The 18989-nt window shown below is 40.8% G+C and overlaps 1 long non-coding RNA gene across 1 annotated transcript; it reads right to left on the bottom strand.

Moving 5' to 3' along the window:
- Positions 1-251: 251 nt before the first annotated feature.
- LOC147753206 (uncharacterized) lies at positions 252-12352 on the bottom strand. Its single transcript, XR_015311895.1, has 2 exons — positions 11814-12352; positions 252-778 (listed from the first exon to the last, which is right to left on the bottom strand). It is a non-coding gene; the product is annotated as an uncharacterized LOC147753206 (long non-coding RNA).
- Positions 12353-18989: the final 6637 nt, after the last annotated feature.

The raw sequence follows: 18989 nt of genomic DNA, 5'->3' as shown, positions 1-18989 counted from the left end.
CTTTGTAATTTCAGTCCTAACCACATAAATTTAAAGGTTAATCTTGCTCAACAAAGAGGGTTGCTGCTTACTTCGCGTACGTAGGCCACTTACAAGTAACAGCAAAGGCCACAGACGCATGTTTTCTTTTCTGGTGGATTTCGTCGGAGATATTTAGGTCACTTGGAAACATATTTTTCGATTGATGGACCATGTTTGAGGACACGCCATATGGCGCTCACGTTAATAGCACTATGGTTCTTCAACGGGAGTCGAAGTAAATGCTACTTTGTCACGATCACGGCTCCGAGGCTAAAATTATAACTAGACAAAATATTAGAAGCTAAAGTAAAAAATCGCGAAAAAAATATCAATAAATTGTGCTCCTTCTAGTTTATTGCAGCCGCAATCAGTCGTAACAGCTGTTGATTCAATACATCAGTTATAAGTAGCAACAACAGCTAGCGGGGCAATTCAGATTAGCTTCGCGTAATATCATTAGGGAAAAAGAATTCTGCCCTTACACAAATACGGGCATTATCATTACAATGCAGATAACAGTGGCCAATCGTTTTCTGAGAGAATGGCTTTTTAAGTGTTTATACCGTGTAAGCTGTGTGCTTTCTTCAGAGGGGCAAACCTCCCTTGACAATGAAGCTAGTGCCAGCATCCGCCACATGGGCACGGGTTAGCAATACAATTCGGGTCGCGAAGGGTTGACGTTACTTCCCGACTGGCAGCATCGTGGTCCCCACAAACGATAACGTACGTCAGTGTCGGTGTAGCCGGCACTATCATCCTGACACGAAGCGGCACGTGATAATAAAATGATATTAACCGAGTCGTTTATGTGGCCCGGCATTGAGCCTGAGGATTTCTTCGTGGAATTTTCGTTTCTCGAACTAGTTCATTAGTTAACCATATATTTTCAAATTCATATATTTGACAAGGCTTATTGCTGCTTTATTGTTGATAAAGGCTAAAAAATATGTCTCTTAGTGCACAACATGTAATCTATGCAACAGAACCATTGTGTGTCTATCGTTTGCGCCGGGACAATGTGTATTTATCTTAACCATATAGATATATATATATATATGGTTAAGATATATATCGAAAATGATGAAATCGAATCATAGATTTCACAAAGCTACGTTCTTGTTTAGCAAAAGATTCCGTCAGTGGTTTGCTGGCTTATGTAGGCATCGGCAGCTTCATCTGTGTTTCACGAATATATTGCCAACCATGAACACGAGAAAATAAACGCATCTGAGCGAAGAAACAAAAGCTCAGCTCTAGTTTTTCCACAATAAATCCAATCGGAAAAATGTCTCATTTCAATCCCAACTTTTATGTACAGAAATTGAGTTCTGACAGAACAGCAAGCACCATCTCTCTGCTGCAATAACTCAAAACAAGGGACATGGCCTACGCTGTTCAAGCGCAAGATAAAGCTAATTGCTGGCGGCATGCTATACATGCATTGGATCTACATATAGCATACATATTGTAGTGACACATTCGCTCCGATCACTCGACGCTTTCTCAGACGCTTGCACTTCACTTTTTCCGCTCCCTTGGCAACCTGAGATTTGCCGTTGATTGTTCGCTTGCGTCCAGCGATGGCTATTAAGGCGCCAGTACGAACGGTGTCAGAGCCCGAGCATCAGCAGAATGAACCTCAGTAACTTGACAGTAGCTTGATACCATCCGCCGAAAAGTATAACAACAATAAAAACGAAGGGATTGTCAGGAAATGACGACAGGCGTTCAAAAAGTAAAAGGGCAATTTCTACAATGTCTGCATTCGCCAGAGGGGAAAAGGGATTCTCGCAGGTGACAAGTCTCTCAACCTCGATACGACGCAGTCGGCGGAACGTCCGGACCTACTTGGCCGTTAACACTACCCCTTCATTACCTTCCTCTTTTCCTCTCTCACACACGCACACACGCGTCTTCCACTCTCTCTCTCTCTCTCTCTCTCTCTCTCTCTCTCTCTCTCTTTCTCTGCTTTTTCTACGCAGAAGTTTCTTCGCGTTCGCCGACGATCGCAAGGTAGGTGTTTACTCCGGCGTTGCATTGCGCTCGCCGCCGTCTCCACTAGCGTCACTCCTGCCAGTTGGCGCAATCTGCAAGACAACTCGTTTATTCCAATTTGAATAGAATCTTTCTCTAGTCCTCGTTTTGCACGACGCTGTTGTTTGTGGAAGGGCAACGCTTTAGATTACATTATGGTCGTGAAAGTTGTATGGCGGCGGATCAGTATCTAACTATCGTGTTCGCAACATTGGTAAATTGCTCCATTCTTAGTAGGCGACAGCGCCACAGAGCTGAAGCCATTTGTAGAAAGCGAGAAGGTACCAAAGATCATTTTCATACCAATTTTGACCGACAATCGCTTTCGGATTTACTTCCATTGCAGTAAACGAATATTGACAGTGATGATAGTTGTGCTGTGTAGATGTACGTAGTCGACGCAATTGGCCGACAGAGGACGGATTTCAGAGTGAACGGCGTGTATTCTCAAGTTGCAATAAGCCTTGCTTGTTTTAGGTTAGCGTAAAATGGCAAATGCAAGTGGGAAACATCAGCAGCATAAGAGCATGTAAATCATTTTCAGAAGGATGCTATATCCCGGCAATCCGAATGGTGATATATATGATAAAGACGAGAACCACTGGAATCTAGAACATTTCTTACGGATCTTGAACACTGTCAACAAGCATTTTCCCTGTCTAGAAGAGGTTCACGGTTCCTACTAGATAAAAGGTAAGTATCATCTAGAAAATGCCAGTTTACCTAACTTCGCGACCAATGCTAAGTAAGATCATCGGTTGATAGGTGGACCACTCGATATTAAGCCTGTGCAGCTTACCTTTCTCTCGTTGTAGTCGACGTCGCATGGCTGTATTTAAGGGTCGCCTGACGGAGGCACTATTTGCAGGCATTTGTGTGTCTGTTTTGTGAGGATCAGCAATGGACGTGTTCTTTTTTTGGATGAACGTTGCAGCAAAACTGTGTCGTGCGTTCATTGATCTCTTGTATGTATTTCTGTCGATTGATTCTATCGATAAGGTAGACAAGATGGTCTAATAAAAGCTGTGAGAGGAAGATGCTCACTTACGTCGAGACCCGCCTGTTGCAATTATTTTTTCCACTGAATTAAGGCACGACGCGTTCACACGGTTCTATTCCTAGCTTGTATATTTCTTATTGCAAGCATTTTTTCTAGCTGTAGGAGAAAAACCCCACTTGAGAGTATTATCGCAAGGGAGCGTAAATATGAGCGTTGGACGTAGAAAGCATTTCTAGTATAATTCAAGTAGCTTTTGCAATAGCATTTTGTGTTTGCACAAATACTTGGTGAGCTGTTAAAATTGTCATTGTATGTAGTCCTTTTTCCAACGTTCGTTGTTTTATCATAGGCTTATCGCGCAGCTGGCCTTGTTCAGGCTAATCGTATGTTCCGAAATAAGGAAACGACATTGCTGTTAGTTTAGGACCAGTGGTTTTTCTATTGGTATATAACAATTTTGTGAGGGATTGCTTCTTCGGTTGGCCGTTCTCCTTTAATACGAGCACGAGCGTCTAGCAACCCGTATATACGTGTAGCAATCGAAACACCTGCGCAAGATATTCTGCGCTGAATGCAACTTTTTGAATTTTACTTTAGACGTCTATTGAATCAACGTCCGCAAGCGATGCTACGAGCTGGCCTTGCACAATGTGTTAGTATTTCTCTACGATAACGTTCATCAACAGCTTACTTAACTAGGCTTATCGTAACTTCTAAACAAACTTTCATAAAGCAAGATATGCAGAAGGGTAACTCTAAGAACTCTGCTTAGCTATTAGGCTAAAAGGAAAGAAATTTTACTATGTTTTAGTCAGCTAGCAGATATATAGTAGTAACAGTTTGCAATAAATATAAAGCAACCATGATTTTAAAGTTTTATACAGTTAGCAACTGAATCCTATTACGATTCCAATAACTGAAAGTATGTAGCTCAACAAAAATTGTATAAGGAACGGCTTATCTATTCACTGACTTGAGATTCTACCCATACACTTTATCTATTTTAACGTCTCCGGTAGAATTAAGAGCACGGAAACTCTTCTTCAAGAGCGTATTGAGCACGTTTTACTCAGAGTCCTTCGAAATAACGCTACCTATAATAAACAATTACTTATTTCTATTAGATCAATTGCTAATCGTTATCATTTACAACTGTAAAAGTTATTATAAGCTTGAGGCTTTTTCACAAAACACAACAAACACTTTTCTGTTATAAGTGTTAGAAAAACCTGTCAAGTCAGGATACTTGTGAAGGGAACGAGAGGGGAGAGAAAGAGCAAGCGAGAGACTTATTCGTATATTAGTGTTAAAAATTTTAAAAGAAACGAGACAGAATGCAAAATGGACAAATGCACGCCATTCGAAGATGTGGCTTCTCGCCCACTCCGACTACCTGAACATTAGATGTTTATGCGCCTTTCAGAAGGATAAACACGTACACAGAGAAGCTGAACAGCTTCTCAAGCTGCTGTAGATACCGGATAGGCCTATCAGGTACACAGAGCCGAAAAAAGGTTATAGAATCGAATGAATAAATCGAAAAATTTATTCAAATTTCTATGCTAATAGGTAGTATTGGTAAACGTATGTCCGAACAAGACTGTCTGGCTATCTCCGATGCGACCGTAATCCATCTCAATTAGTGGTTAGCTGACCAGTAAGGTGTACTTTCCTATTAGGAGCCTGCAGCCATTTAGTATCACGATGCACGTATAGCTTGACGCTTGACATTTCAGACGTCTATAGTTAATTTGAAATAGGCTTTGAGATATTTGATTTGTGCTTGATGAGTAAAAGTTCAGCAGAAAATAAACGTACACATTAAGCTATAGGAAACTCTGCGATTCAAACATTACTCACAGTTCGAATTTTCCTTTGTGTCAACTTTAAATGTTCCTGAGATCGTGCAAACGGCAGTGCGTGTCCCTACCGAATTACCGAATGGAAGAAAAGTTTAGGAAACTGTAACCTCAGGAAAATCGTCCTAGAGCAGCTTGGTCGTGATGGCATATAGTTTTGCAATTTGCCCCTGGAAGCAGTCGAGTCGGCAGCGCCTAAAGTTGAAAATTGAGCCTCACTTACGACTAGCTGTCCATAGAGTAATAATTAATGCTTATTTGAGCATCATTAAAGAGAAGTACTTTTTTAGAGAGAAGTCTGGTTATCGAATATATAGGGAACTGTCGTACCCTATAGCTTGAACTGAGCTCATAATCTTTGAGATCACCCTCGAATTATAGCTTTAACGCATTGTTCGTATATATAGCTTAAATTTCCCGAAAAAAAATACATACATGTGTATGAAGGGGATTTAAATTCGAATGTATCACGTCATATATATTATTGCTAATTGTATGTTGCAATACCGTTTGAGCAACTGTAGATAGTGATCCTAGTTATCTCGATCAGAGCGTGACACGCAACAGCCTATGCGGCAGTGTTAATAGGACATTTTTAGCGTTGCTGAATGTAGGTAACATTAGTGCCTCAATTCAAGACGCAAATTAGGGTGGATAAAGTTTATCTTTTTTCTTTAATTTACCGATGAAACCATCCGTGCAATTATATCAACCAGCGGAAACGCTGAAATATATAGGCATAGTTTCGTTTCTGCAAACTAGCTCACGCAAATATAAATCTACACTTAGCCTGAATGAAATGTCCGAGGTCAACTCATATAGTACTAACAGCAGCCTATTTTACATTAATCGTGCTTCACCACTGGATGAAATCCTTAATTGCTTTCTTTGTTTAAGCTTTCCGTCTCAACTCTGCCAATTACTGCGCTGTGATATAAGGCTGGTGACCCATTGATGATGCTTCACTAGCTCAAGGACTGCGGTTCTAGGTCATTTAGAGTCCTACTTCGAGTTGTTTTACTCGTAATGTCTGGCTCGAGCCGTACATTGAGCAGGACGATAAAAAGACCTATTAACTTTATGAACGCAGTATAATGACCTGCTACATTTTGTCTTCCGTGAGAGCTTGTTGTTTGACTTATGTTTCCATAGAGTTGGCAGCAACTACACGAGAACTACGTGAAGACCTACGCTATTCATGAGTACTTTATCATTCCATTTAGACTTCTTATGATTCGTAGGGCTTGCGGGTAGTAACGTAAATGAGAGAAATATTGTTGGGCTATCAGCAGTATGTAGACTAAGGACAAACTTCCAAGACACAATAACACTGGCCCGCTCATGCGCTACTTAGCGATCTCTGTGGTGTAAACTGTGCCTGTCAGTAGGTAGTGCTCCTACTTCGGGTCTAAATTAACTGTGGCTAGAGTCAATTTGCCGATGCTACAGTTTAAAACCTCTAAGAAATGTCTAGAGATAGTTTGCGAATGAAGCTTTTAATCTCTTTAGGGCCCTTATCACTCGCACGCGTAATCGACAATGTTTTATAATATCTTGACAATAAATATTTACTTCAATTAAACTGCGTCGAAAAATGACCAAGTCCTTTTTGTGTAGAATATCGGTCCTGACTAAAAATTTTGTGGACGAACAACGTTTCTCGAAACTCAGTTAAAACCCCCCTGTGTATTTGAAGCCAACCCAAAGCGGCTTCGAACAGGATATGTAATGCATCATAAACGGGTTCGCTGGAGGGATAGCTCCTGGTAGCCACCGAATTAAAACGGTTCAAATATATATAGAAATACATAGAATGGAAGAAACAAAGATTAGTTACATCTATATCACATTAGCTAAAAAATAATAATTCAATAAAAAGTTGTGTTCCTTAAATTTATATTTTACTGCCTATGGCTTAAATGATTGCACCACGTATTTTACGGTAAAACGAGAACCAGTTAATAAAGAGTTCTGTTTCGACCAAATTGCTAATGCGGTATTAAACTGTCCAACCAGTATCCTAGTATTTTAAGGAGTGCTGCAATTGTTCACAGTTCGATAGCAACCAGACATGGTAAAATATATATGCGTGGAACAGAAGTCCCGAACCTATCATACGAGCACCCTGTAGTGAAGACTGATCTGAGGAATACGGCCTACCTAGTCCGCCTTTATTGAGCGAAGCACCTTCAGTAGCTCGGCCTTATGGCATCTCGTCATTCATCACGTTCTTTTAATAAAAGTGCCTACAAGTTCTCTTACAGGAGAACAGTACACACAGCTCACTTACGCAGTCATGATAACCGGCAGAAACCACAGTCTTTTAGAGTGCACAACGAAGCTTCGATCGCATCCCTCCATTAGTTCGGTGCATCACAAACTTAACGCTCCGAATTCTTCGTCATGAACTTCCGATTAGATTTAACCCAGTAGTTAATTATACAGAACGTAATGATTTATCGTGCCGTTATATTAAGCAGAAGAAAGCCCTGCTTTTAGCGAGAGCGATCGGCAACGTTACTAAGCTGAATACGATTTTTTTCGACTGTTGGGCACAGTGGTCGGCACAATAGCGGCCTCGACTTCAGTGCGGGCTGGGCTTCTCCTGTTCTTCTAGTGTGGCGTGTATTTACGTGCAGGTACGCCTCGGTACTTTACCTCATGCTATTTCTCATTTTCATTTTTCGACCCTTGTCGTTTAGTCACATCATAAACAGTGAACATATGACTTTGTTTTGTCTGTGCGAAAAAGCTGAGAGAGCAACCGTCGTACGTATGGAACCGAGAGTGCGAGCTGCCACTTCGTTCCGATTAGAATTCACACTTGAAAGATGGGTATGATGATAGAAACGGTGTCACGGGTGCTTCTTGTGGGCTTCTCATAGAGGTCAAGAAACTTCCGAAACAATACAACACCGATGTGGAGTATCAGATCAAGACTATCGCTGGTGAGTGGCTGCTAAATATAAAAATGGCCTTACGCACAGTTTGTCGTACTCGTCGAGCATCGCTGTTAGGCCAGCTTCGAGCGAGAACAATTGCAGAGTCCGCATAGCAGAGACACGAAAATCCGCACCTCACTCGAAACGAATATCCGTTGGAATATGTGCGAACATAAAGTCTGTTAATAGTTACTTATTGCCAGTTTTCCTTGTTTCAGTCGAGTCGAACGTTTCGGAGGCTATACGAGACCATTACATTGGAATGGATCTATCTATACGTAGAACACATCTGTGGACATAACTGAGCTGTCTGAATTACACGTTTTTGCCATTCCTTTATTGCGTATAGCGTAAGAGGTCCTCTTTAAATAGAACGTAGCTCATACCATTCGCTTGAATGTTTCCATTGCCGGTTGTAGCAACTGTTTAGACGTAGCACAAAGGACAAAACATAGAACATGGTAAGCAATGACGTCGGCACTGAAGAGCGAGCCGATACTTGAATGCTTCAATGTTCTTGAGTGATACAACCGAGAGTATCAGTTGAAACAGTGGTCGTATCCGTGCTATGTGCAGCCTTATCTTAGATTTATATTATAACTTACCAACTTACTTATAGTATAACCTACCAAAATGAAACGTATAAAAATTAAGTTCTGTAAATTCGATCGTGTCAATATATCAGTAGATAACCTTGTAACCACTTGTATTTCGTCAGTGTCTTTTATTTTTTAGGTGTTGGCAAGCGGAGACGCTTTACAGTTCCATAGTTCATATTCATATTGGCAATATTAAAGCTGAGTTAAGTATTAAACAGCTTCTTAATCGCCCTTAGTTTTGTCTCAAAGTGGATTGCCTCGAATAGAGTTCGTAGTTGTTTTATGATTGATACATTTATACTGAAATAATGAAGACAAATCTAATTAACAGCCGGCGCGACGTTTGCCGACGAACGATTTTCTCTGGTGGTTCTCGTTTCGATACGACCTTTTAGTTATCCATATCGGGCTCTTTCGTACGGGGTCAATATAGGTATCTATTCGGGCTACTTGTAGGCGCATTTTTATTTGAGTTTTTTCATGCACGTACGGATGACGCTAAGCTGAAACCGGTCGACAAAACGCCACTCGTGTGAAAGTAATCAGTTTAAGAGGCTCCCTGCACGTTAAAGGTACAGCGGCCTTATTGCCTGATAGGCTGTTTTGCTTTTGACTAATGCTGCAGACTCCGTTTTGTTCTTCTTATCATCCCATAAGACAAATGGCTAGCCACTGAGGTACGCACTTTATCCTTAAAATAATATTTTGCGCCGGATAGATGCTAAAAGCATTTTAGGGCTCGAAGAAGCTTCTGGAAAGGTAGTCACCGAGACACAGCACAGGCTGGTAAGATTTTATTTACAAACATATTTGGCTTATGGTTCTGTAAGATTCAAACGACTGCTTTTAGTGTGTAAAACAAAACGTTATTTGCTATGAAATACCGTAGTTTTCAGGTTAGGTCGCTTTTTTTTGCCGTAACACGCCATTACAAGAATAACAAACATGTTGACTTTTTTCTGGCGCTCACACCACTAATTCTCCGAGGAAGGCTTGTGACACGTTTATATGATTGGTTTCTGTAGTTGATGGGGTACCTTGATACATTGAAAACGTCCATAGAACTGACGGTACGTATAGTTAGGCCAAAAAAATCGGCGGCGAACCTCTTATGAGTATTTCATAAAAGCGCCTAACCACCTTCAGCGCATAATATCGAAAAATTCGTGCAGTGGCCTTATAACTAGACGTGTTATCAAACGATTGCCTAATGCGTGCACTGAGTGATAAACATGCGGAACTTTAGCCTCTGAGGTACACTTTAAGGAAAGGATCAGTTTTAAAGTAATTGCTATCAGTATAAAGTCTCGATAAAGGTGTATAAGGTATAGCCGCTGTTGCTTTGTTTATTTTGTACTGGGTGTTAGCCATTCGAATCAGCGTTTTAGGATGGGAAAAAGCGAAATAAGAACTAATTAACTAAGCCTATTTGTTGCATTTCAACTTATCTCGCAATCTTGTCTTGGAACAGCTCTGATTTAAATGTACGATTAAGTATAGCTTTTGACGTATTGCCTGCGACCGAGTTGGTTGAAGGGTTGATTTGTTTTTCTTAGTTGTCATACCCAATATGGAAATCATTTGGCTAATAATAACTTGATGCACAACGTATATATATTCATGGACAGTGAAGTTCGAATACTTCTTTTGAGGTCACGACTGTCTGACTTTAGAGATTGATATCCGTCACGTAGGCAGCTTTTGCAGCCTTGTACAAAGTTTGCCGCCTCTTTGCGATCACGCATACCCCATGTAAACGCTCGTGTTCATATCGAACTTTTGCCTTTATTATGATATTTCTACTGCTTGCCAATGAAAAGCGGCTTTGCTACTGGTTTAACTACGAACTAACGCCAGCTAAACCTCGGTATTTGTTAAATGATAGGTGGGTCATACATGATTTGTTGCGGCCATTTATTTATGTGTGAGTATCCACTGTACTATAAATAATTTCAAATATGGCTAAGTCTGCTAGTGGTCGGGGTACGTCGTCTTCCTAGTGCCGACGTTTCGAATTGTACTAGGTTTTGCTATTGGTCGTCCGAAATTTCGTACAAAGACTGACAGCCATGGAACGATTTCTTGTTCCAATCGTACGGTCTACCTGTGCGACAGGCGGTCCAGGCACACTTTTTCTGTGAGGGTTAAATGATCTCAATGCTATCGTCAATGTCAATTTCCAGAAACGAAAAACTATGAGACATACATGGCAGTAAAAACTTTTACGGCACTGTAGATCTGTAGCGGACGAAACGATATTTCATATAGTACTCCTATTAGATACACTGCCAGTACAGACTTATTTGAATTATTTCCACCTTAATTCCGCTGACCGTTGCACTACATACATATTTTCGAAGAAAAAAATTTCCCTTCAAACAGTTTAATAATAAGGTGTGCCCATGGGGAACATTGCATCAACTAATTCTCGGAAATTATTCATTAAGTCAGACCTATAAGAATCGAGTATACTATGCCGATATTATAAGCAAAAAAAAGTTCAATGGTACAGTGTTGTATTACGAAGCAGCGTTTTTGGTAAACTAACGCTCATTTCGAAGATTTATAATGCCTCCGGCACAAGCTCTTCTAACTAGTCCTAAATCCTGTATATCCAAATCGGGGGGCAAAACACCGGGGCTCGAACTTGTACCTTGTAGATTAAGCACGAAAATCGAACAGCCATAACAAGTTTCAGGTTTACGTGTACGATGGCTTGTTCAGATTGGACTTGTCGGAGTCGGTCGCCAGTGTTTCTCTGAATTAACGCTGCAGGTGTCTTCAGTGTCGTCAGTCAGTCAGTCAGTCAGTTCAGCATATATCCTTCGTTAACGCAGAGATCTTTTTCGTTGAAAACTTCTTTCTTTCCTTTTCCTTCCTCTTTCCTTAACTTTTTCACTTTTTATATTCCTGGCAAGTGGCGTAGCTTTTTGTTCCATGCAATCCCTTCTACAGGCAACCCCATATTTCTTCTCCCACTTTCCTGCCCTTTCGCGCCGTTCACCAAAGCGAATAAACAATAACGTATTCCGACGTTCAGCCAGGCCGATTCGGAAACCAAGCGAAATTCAGTGATGTGGGCACTTTTTATCTGATTCATTATAGTTCACTTATCGCCACAAGAAGGCGCGATAAGACACAATTCTATTTGCAAACATGAGTAGTTGTCAAAATGCACTAGCAGTTTGGCTCTACGTACATTTACAGTTCCGATAGCTATAAAGTCGTTGGCATTAATGTTTCCCTGCTTAAGTAACTTTCAAATAATGACTAGAACAGGTCCAACCATATCACGATGATGAGAACAAATGTGAGTAACTCTCTACACTTCTGCGAGCTCATAGAGTTTGGTACTCACTGGAGTTGTGGCACTCGCTGATGAACCCGTTTCCTTGTTCGCTGTGGTGCTGAAGATAGGTAATCGTAAAGCTTTATTTGCTCCCAGCCCGTCCACTCCAGAGCAGTGCAGATAATCCATTTTCCGCACTTCACGTTACTGTTACCAGTGCTAACCACAGTTGAGCCATCATCTCTCCATGATAGCATATAGCACTCCTACAAGGTGTGGCCTACTTGACACATCCGCGGATAAGTTTAGAAGCTTGTGGGATACGAACTTCGGGCAGCATGAGTTGGCCACAATGAGTGCTCAACGATGAACGAGGAACGAACAAAAGAGCAATCGCGGGGGCACGTATAGAGAAGGGCCGGGGCCGATTTGCCCTGAGTGCTGGTAGGCTATTGCCCTTGGCGTCTACCGGCTGTTCCGGTAGTCTTTGCGACACCCGGCCATGTCAACGCGAGTTGAAGCAATGGTAGAATTACTGGTAGTAGAGGCAGACAATTAGAATGAATAGAATGATTCCCGTGAGGTTCCCGACAGATTAGTGGGTGACGTGTTCGCCTGCTAATCCTACGGATACGTTGTGATCTAGGTTTTAATCAGGCAATAGACACAGTTTGTTTCGCGCTGGGAGTCACCCGTCTAATGAAATGTCTAACGGCAATGCCGGACGTGGAACTCCTACCACGGGGGATTAGGAGTCATACCTCTGCTTAGAGAAATATTTTTGAGCAAAACATATTTCAGTTTACAAGAGATTATTGTCATAATTGATTTTGTTCTTTATTAAACTATCTGATATAACGAAAAACTGTCCTATAATTTCAATAAATATAACTTCCTAAGCCAGCACACCTTGGATTAATCTTTCCGTAGACGAAAACCTTTAAACATTTCTAGAATTTCAATCATGATTTTGTCGCGGTTTCTCTGTTGAGATGATTGTTTGTTGCAAAGAAACATAAACAGAACTAGTAAAAGGATTGAGTCTATGAATATTACGATGCAGGAAATGTGCTATTTGCCGGGATTGAGGAGTTTGAGATTAGTCATATCTGCGAACCGGTTGAAGTGGCAAAGGGGCGAAACATCGAGTTTTCAAAATTCGTTCACAATGTGTGTTTATGTTGTGTTCGTATAGGTTTGTACCAGCGCTCGAAATGATAGGGGTGTCGTCTAAATTCGCTAAAATAGGGCACACCTATTTGGCTGTACGTCAAATATAGTTTTGGGTAGCTTTGGCAAGAAGCAAGCTCTTAAGCAGATGGCTAGAAAATTTGAAAAAAAAAAGTAAGTGTTAATTATATCCGCGTCCTAATATGTTGTCGTTGTTAACATCATCATAAAGAACAACACTCCTTTACGAAACATCGAATTTGCATGGACAGCAAATTGGTTTGATAAGGCTTTCTACAAAGGCTGAAGTCGTCCTATGCCGATACCTCTCAATAGACAAAAGTAAGTGGCCACGGTCAAGATCAATTTCAAATACATTTTTTATTTTACTAATGCATATAATTACGAATGCTATGAATGCAAAGTATATCATTTCCTCTGGTTTGAGCCTCGTCAGTTCTGACCCAGCTTCATTTCTCTTCGGTGATCCATGTGTGCCTGTTTCGTACCGCGCTTTATCGCCTCCACTAAACGCTAATTGCCGTTGCCCCCACGACTCGTCATCTTCTTTTGTTTTTTCTCTGTGGACAAGCAGTGGTCAATAAACTTGTTATAAATAGAGCAAAGGATATCTCTATCGACCATTCAGCAACTACCGTAATATAACCGACGTTGCAGGCTAGATCATGTCGTGCCGTCCTGTTTACTTAAAACACTATGTTTATGTTCTGTATAGCCGCTTTAGGAACTCAGCAATAACGAATCGTGTGTCATTTGCATTCCGTGTTTTGTGTTCTCGCGATTCGAAACAAGATAAAATTTCAATACTTATTAAGAGAATTTTCAAATAGTTCCCAATTAAAGCCGTTGATATTTACTCTAAAGATAACCTTATACGGTTCGCGTACTGTCGTATAGTTATGCTGGTGATGATTCATTTCGAACGGAACGTAGCAGAAATTCATCAGAATTGTTCTACCCTCTATTGGTCTAGCAGCATTGACAGTCATATCTCTGCAGGACTTAAATATCCAAAATATTGACCGAGTGTTAGCGATCACTTCTCTAACGGAACCGTATATTTGTCGATTCAGATATTATCCATGCACTGAAATTGTTTTGGCTCGTTCAAGGTATTGCTGGCCACTCGGAAGTTGATTCAAGAAACAGAGGTGTATGAGAGGCAGAATCCTTGATCTAGTTCTATCGTCGGTTCCCTCTCTAATTCGTAATGCTTCCGTTGATTGATTTCCTCTGTGTACAGACGTTCAGTTTTTTTCGTGACGCTTCCCGATCTAATCCAGCTTGTGTATGTCGGGCAAGGTACACATATATAAAAACGTGCTATCATTTAATAAATGCTAAGTTGTTCCTTCCTATCTGAAGTATTTTCTTTTTAGTATTTGGAACGATGCCGATAATAGGCGATGTATATGATCCTATTTCCAAAAATTCACCAAGGCCGGCCTCTGTCCCTTAGATCGTTGCCGACCAGGTTAGTATAGTGCCAACCGCGTGTTCCAAGCCTATCTTTTTACTGGGAAAAGGACACTGACAACCCAGAGCGTGCTATTAGTACTGTGAATATGAGATTACGTAATAAAAATCTATAATCTATAATAGCGAACATCTTCAACTGGATGGCAAAATTAAATTTCGTGCTCAGAACTAAGGCTACTAGGGTTCTGCATCTGTCATATTGCCAGCAAGGCATGTTAGAGTCATATGGCATACAAGTGTTGACGATCAATGCCTTGCCCATATACATGGAACACTGTGCATACGCCGTAATACGACGACAGATTCAGAACTATTTCGGTGTCCTTCATCAATCTGGACAGAATGTTCAAAACACTTACTCCTAATTAGTACTCGAATCTTTTTTGACAACGTATATTTTTAACCGTACCTTGCATGCTCGTCATGATAAATGATATTTTGGTCTCATGGGGTCAGAATGAGTCATGCTTGTATGTGTCATGCATCAAGCTCGTGCGAAAGTTAGTTCTAAAGCAAAAGCTGGCTTATTGATTAGATACAGACGCAATCAAACAATCACTGCCGCTTGGCCTGGGCACCAAATGACACCAAATGCGATGTCCTCATGCGCGCTTGTTACATAGGCCATTGTTACGAGGCAAACTACAATATTTATGTGCGTACCATATACTTTTATATTCACTTGTATAATACTTGCGTGAGTATGGTCGTTATATTTTCAAGCAACGATAGTTAACTCGGAGCCCATAGTATACACCCGTTAACCGTTTGCTTGGCTGATCCTGGTCATTGGTGCCTTCTTTACATCTTGTCTTTTACTTCGCGTTAGTCTGCCATTTGCCTAAAGATTTTCAGAAGTAGTTTATCTTTTCGATTCAACTCTAGATTGTCCCTTATTATCTAGACGTTAGAGTTCGATTTTATAACAGCCATAATGGCATCACCTTCAATCTCAGTTCTTTGAAGAATACGGCGCAACGGCTAATCCGAAACAGTTGAACTTCCATTCACAAGCCCTAACAACTTTATCTGTTGCGATTACGTATTATGTAATATTATGGCCTGTAGACGTAAGGTCGGTGGCGCATCGGAAGTTGCGGCCTTAGTGAGCAGCCCGTTGGCAGATCGGCGCGCCTAGTCTAACGATCACTTTTTTGTCCAATTACTCTGGCTGCACGAAAGGCCGTCTTTTTGCTTACATTCGACACTTAGTTGTATGAGTTAATACTGAATGCGTACGCAAGGGCTAAGGCATTCGTTCTAGTCCCATCGTGAAAGGCATAATCCACAACGTATACGCTGTATATATAAGCAACCTCTGATCGCTGCCACCATAAGAAAGGTCTCTGTGTTCTCAGCCTACTAACTAGCAACAGCGGTAAGGGAAACCGTGTGTATATTCAGAGACCTAGACGTCCTTTCTGTAGCTCTGCTAGAGAAGCAGCGCCAGATCGTTGCAATCCATTTTGCTCGAATCTGAAAGTTCAAATCGTCTGTCATATATCCGAAATATTGATATACCGCCAATCTTCACTGGGAGCGGGAAAATGTTCAGTAACATAAGCAAAGCTCTGGAAACGAGTTATAAGTGTTTCCGGTAGTTCCGGCTGCCGCATCCGAACCCGTTATCTTGCATCGAAGATCTTTGATAACGTACATAGAGGATGAAATGCCGATGACCTAGCCAAATGTCAGAATGAATCAGCAGGCAAAACAGGACAAGAAAAAAGGATCAGTCAGAATGCCCCGAAATAATTACTAGAGGTAGAATCGATTGAACAAGCTTAAATTTTGAAAAAATCGGGCAGAGCGTTCTAAACATGGGTAGGTAATTTTAAGAGCTCTATGAATATATCTTTATAGTAGGTCTATGCAAAGTTTAAATAATAATAACAGGAGATAGATACGCTATCAGCGCAGCGCAGACTAGGATGTTACATACATTAAAATAAGGACTGAGCTCAAAACTGTTTCCTGACCAACAAGTTTATGTTATGATCATAATAATCTTTTAATTTTTATGCTAGTTTTGTACATAGCGTTAACCGGGTGCGGGAACTCGCCACTTCGTCCTAGATAACCTCAACACTGACGAGACGATTTACTTCATTTTAGTTACTGCATCAGTACGACAATAACTGATCAGCTGCTTTTTCGCGGACATGGCGTACGAGTTTTCAGAAAGACTGAGCAAGCAAAGTGTACTTAATAAAGCCATGAAACACCATACAAAAGGAGGAAATCAAAAGTCATATTTGTTATATAAGAACAACAACGGCAGTAGATAGAAAAGACATTACGGCCTATACTGTTCTAATAATGTGTGGTAAGCTATGATTAGCCTTTGCTACCGTACGCAAATCATCTAACGAGGTAACACAATAAGCAGAATAGACGAAAATAAGCAAACATTGAATCCGAATCAGCGTTTGTTCTAAGTCCAAAAAAAGCTTTCGCACGGTCCTACTGCCACCTTTATATATGTCTTTGCCTGTTTATATGCCCAAGGCGAACTATTACATTTACATGTTTGATATGCACGTCATTAAGAAGGCTATAACGAGTTACGTGACGGGGAATGATGCGTGAAGCGGGATGCTTAATCGTCAGATGAGTGTCTCCTCCAAACTGAACGAGAAGCCGTTCTCAGTGATAGTAAAGTGAACGTTGAAGTTAAAAATCATATAGAACTGATTGAGTCATTGCCGAACGGCTCTTAGAAAGTAATTGCTTTTCAACATAACAAATAAACACAAAAGTAATTTAAAGGTACACAGTTACGAATATTTACATCAGCGTTAAGTATACAAACGAAATAACACACATTATCGTTTACTGCCTAGTCGATTCCCATGAATATACTAGGTAACAGGTAGTAGTATTCCTCTAGACGTTTCACGAGTGGAAAAGCCCTATGTGTCGGTGACAGCGCGTATATTCTGTTGATCGGAGACCGATTCAGAGCACGCAAAACAACGTTTCATCTCTTAAATGATGCAGGTATATTTGGAATCACGTTTGTAGCATTATATACCGTGCGGACCCTCCAGACGGCTCTTGCAGCTTGTGAACTGTCCCGAGAGCTTCATTGAACTTCTTCCATAGATCTTTATTCATCATTGTCAATAATTCAACTTAATTCTAACAGACTACTAAATCCTAACAAGATGTTTCTATCAAGTGCTTCAAGGCGTTGTTACCAAATCGAGCGGCAGTTATGCGTCGGTGATACATATTTTTCAAATTTACCTCGCTTATGCCAGTCTCCTTAAGCCATTCGTTTTCCTCGGATGAGCAATAGCTCGCAAACAGGGAGGGTAGGCTTTATTAATGCGCAGTATCGGAACCGAGTGGCCAATACCACGTTACCTCTGTTTTAAGCAACAATATTCGACCGTTTTTCATTACGAATGCTCACCAGGTTTATACACTTATCCGTATTCTCCTAGTGGAGCACCTTCACAACACATATACACCAGGCGCTACCCGACGCTATGTTGGCACTTCTTACTATCTAAGCTAGAGTAGATTCAAGCGCGGCCCCGATCTTGATGTGGTAGTTAGTTTACTCTATAGATTCTGCTACCAACTTCGTTGTCAGTCCTATTGAAGTTTTTTTTTAATGTAGTTTCTTTTATAACTCCTTTTTTATAAATCGCTGCATTTTGTTATCTCGCTGTACTGGGATGCGACTTTGTTGTAGGAATACAATCGCCTTATCTTTCTCATTTCGTTGCCTCACTTCGAACGTTTACTTAGCCTCATCTGTTGTTAGCATTGGTGTTCTAGTCATCCTGTACCCTAAAGCACATGTGTTTCTTTGCTTCGCGCCACAATATGCATGCAACTTTTAGCCCGTCTAAGGAACCGGACAAGTGACCAATACGGAAACGTTAACGTCTTTTTAAAAAGTCTCAGCTTGTTTTGGAGAAAAAAAAACGTCAAATTCTGTTTTAATGGCCAATGTGCTTTACATTAAAGCCTCAAATATCTTTAACAGTTCCCCCGAACACGTTTTTCTTTCCATCATCCTCTCTCCCGCCACGTGTTGGAATCGCAGGCGAAATCATAGCAAATATATGAAAAATGTTCGAAATACGCTAGACGTACACTCAAACTCTTCGCCATCCAAGAGCATGGGCTAGGATAGCAACCATTAAGGGACTAGTGAAAATAGTTTAATGACGATATTACACTGATGTAGCTCTGTATGCATGAACCATACATAAATAGGTTGTACAGCGTACTTGACATATTCCGTATATATATATATATCGTGATACGATCGGGATGATCGTATGCTCAAGGCTCTGCGAAGAACAAATTCAAATTCGGTGTACTTCGAAGCAATTTCGCTGGAACAAACAATGCTCCACTAGCTGGGAGCCGATTACGTTTCTCAGGGGGTGACAAGCAGAGCAGCCGAATAAATACTACATATACATTTGGTAAAATATCAATTAGTAAAACTACATCGATCCAACGTGTTACCATGGGGATACCTTCTCGTAGTGGGTTTCAAGTGTATCGAATGCGCCAGTTTTTCTTAGCGCATAGATTTTTTAGCCAAATTAT

The sequence above is a fragment of the Varroa jacobsoni genome, unplaced genomic scaffold (genome assembly GCF_002532875.2).
Source record: "Varroa jacobsoni isolate VJ856 unplaced genomic scaffold, vjacob_1.0 scaffold_656, whole genome shotgun sequence".
NCBI lineage: Eukaryota > Metazoa > Arthropoda > Arachnida > Mesostigmata > Varroidae > Varroa > Varroa jacobsoni.
This window is presented reverse-complemented; position numbering and strand designations above follow the sequence as displayed.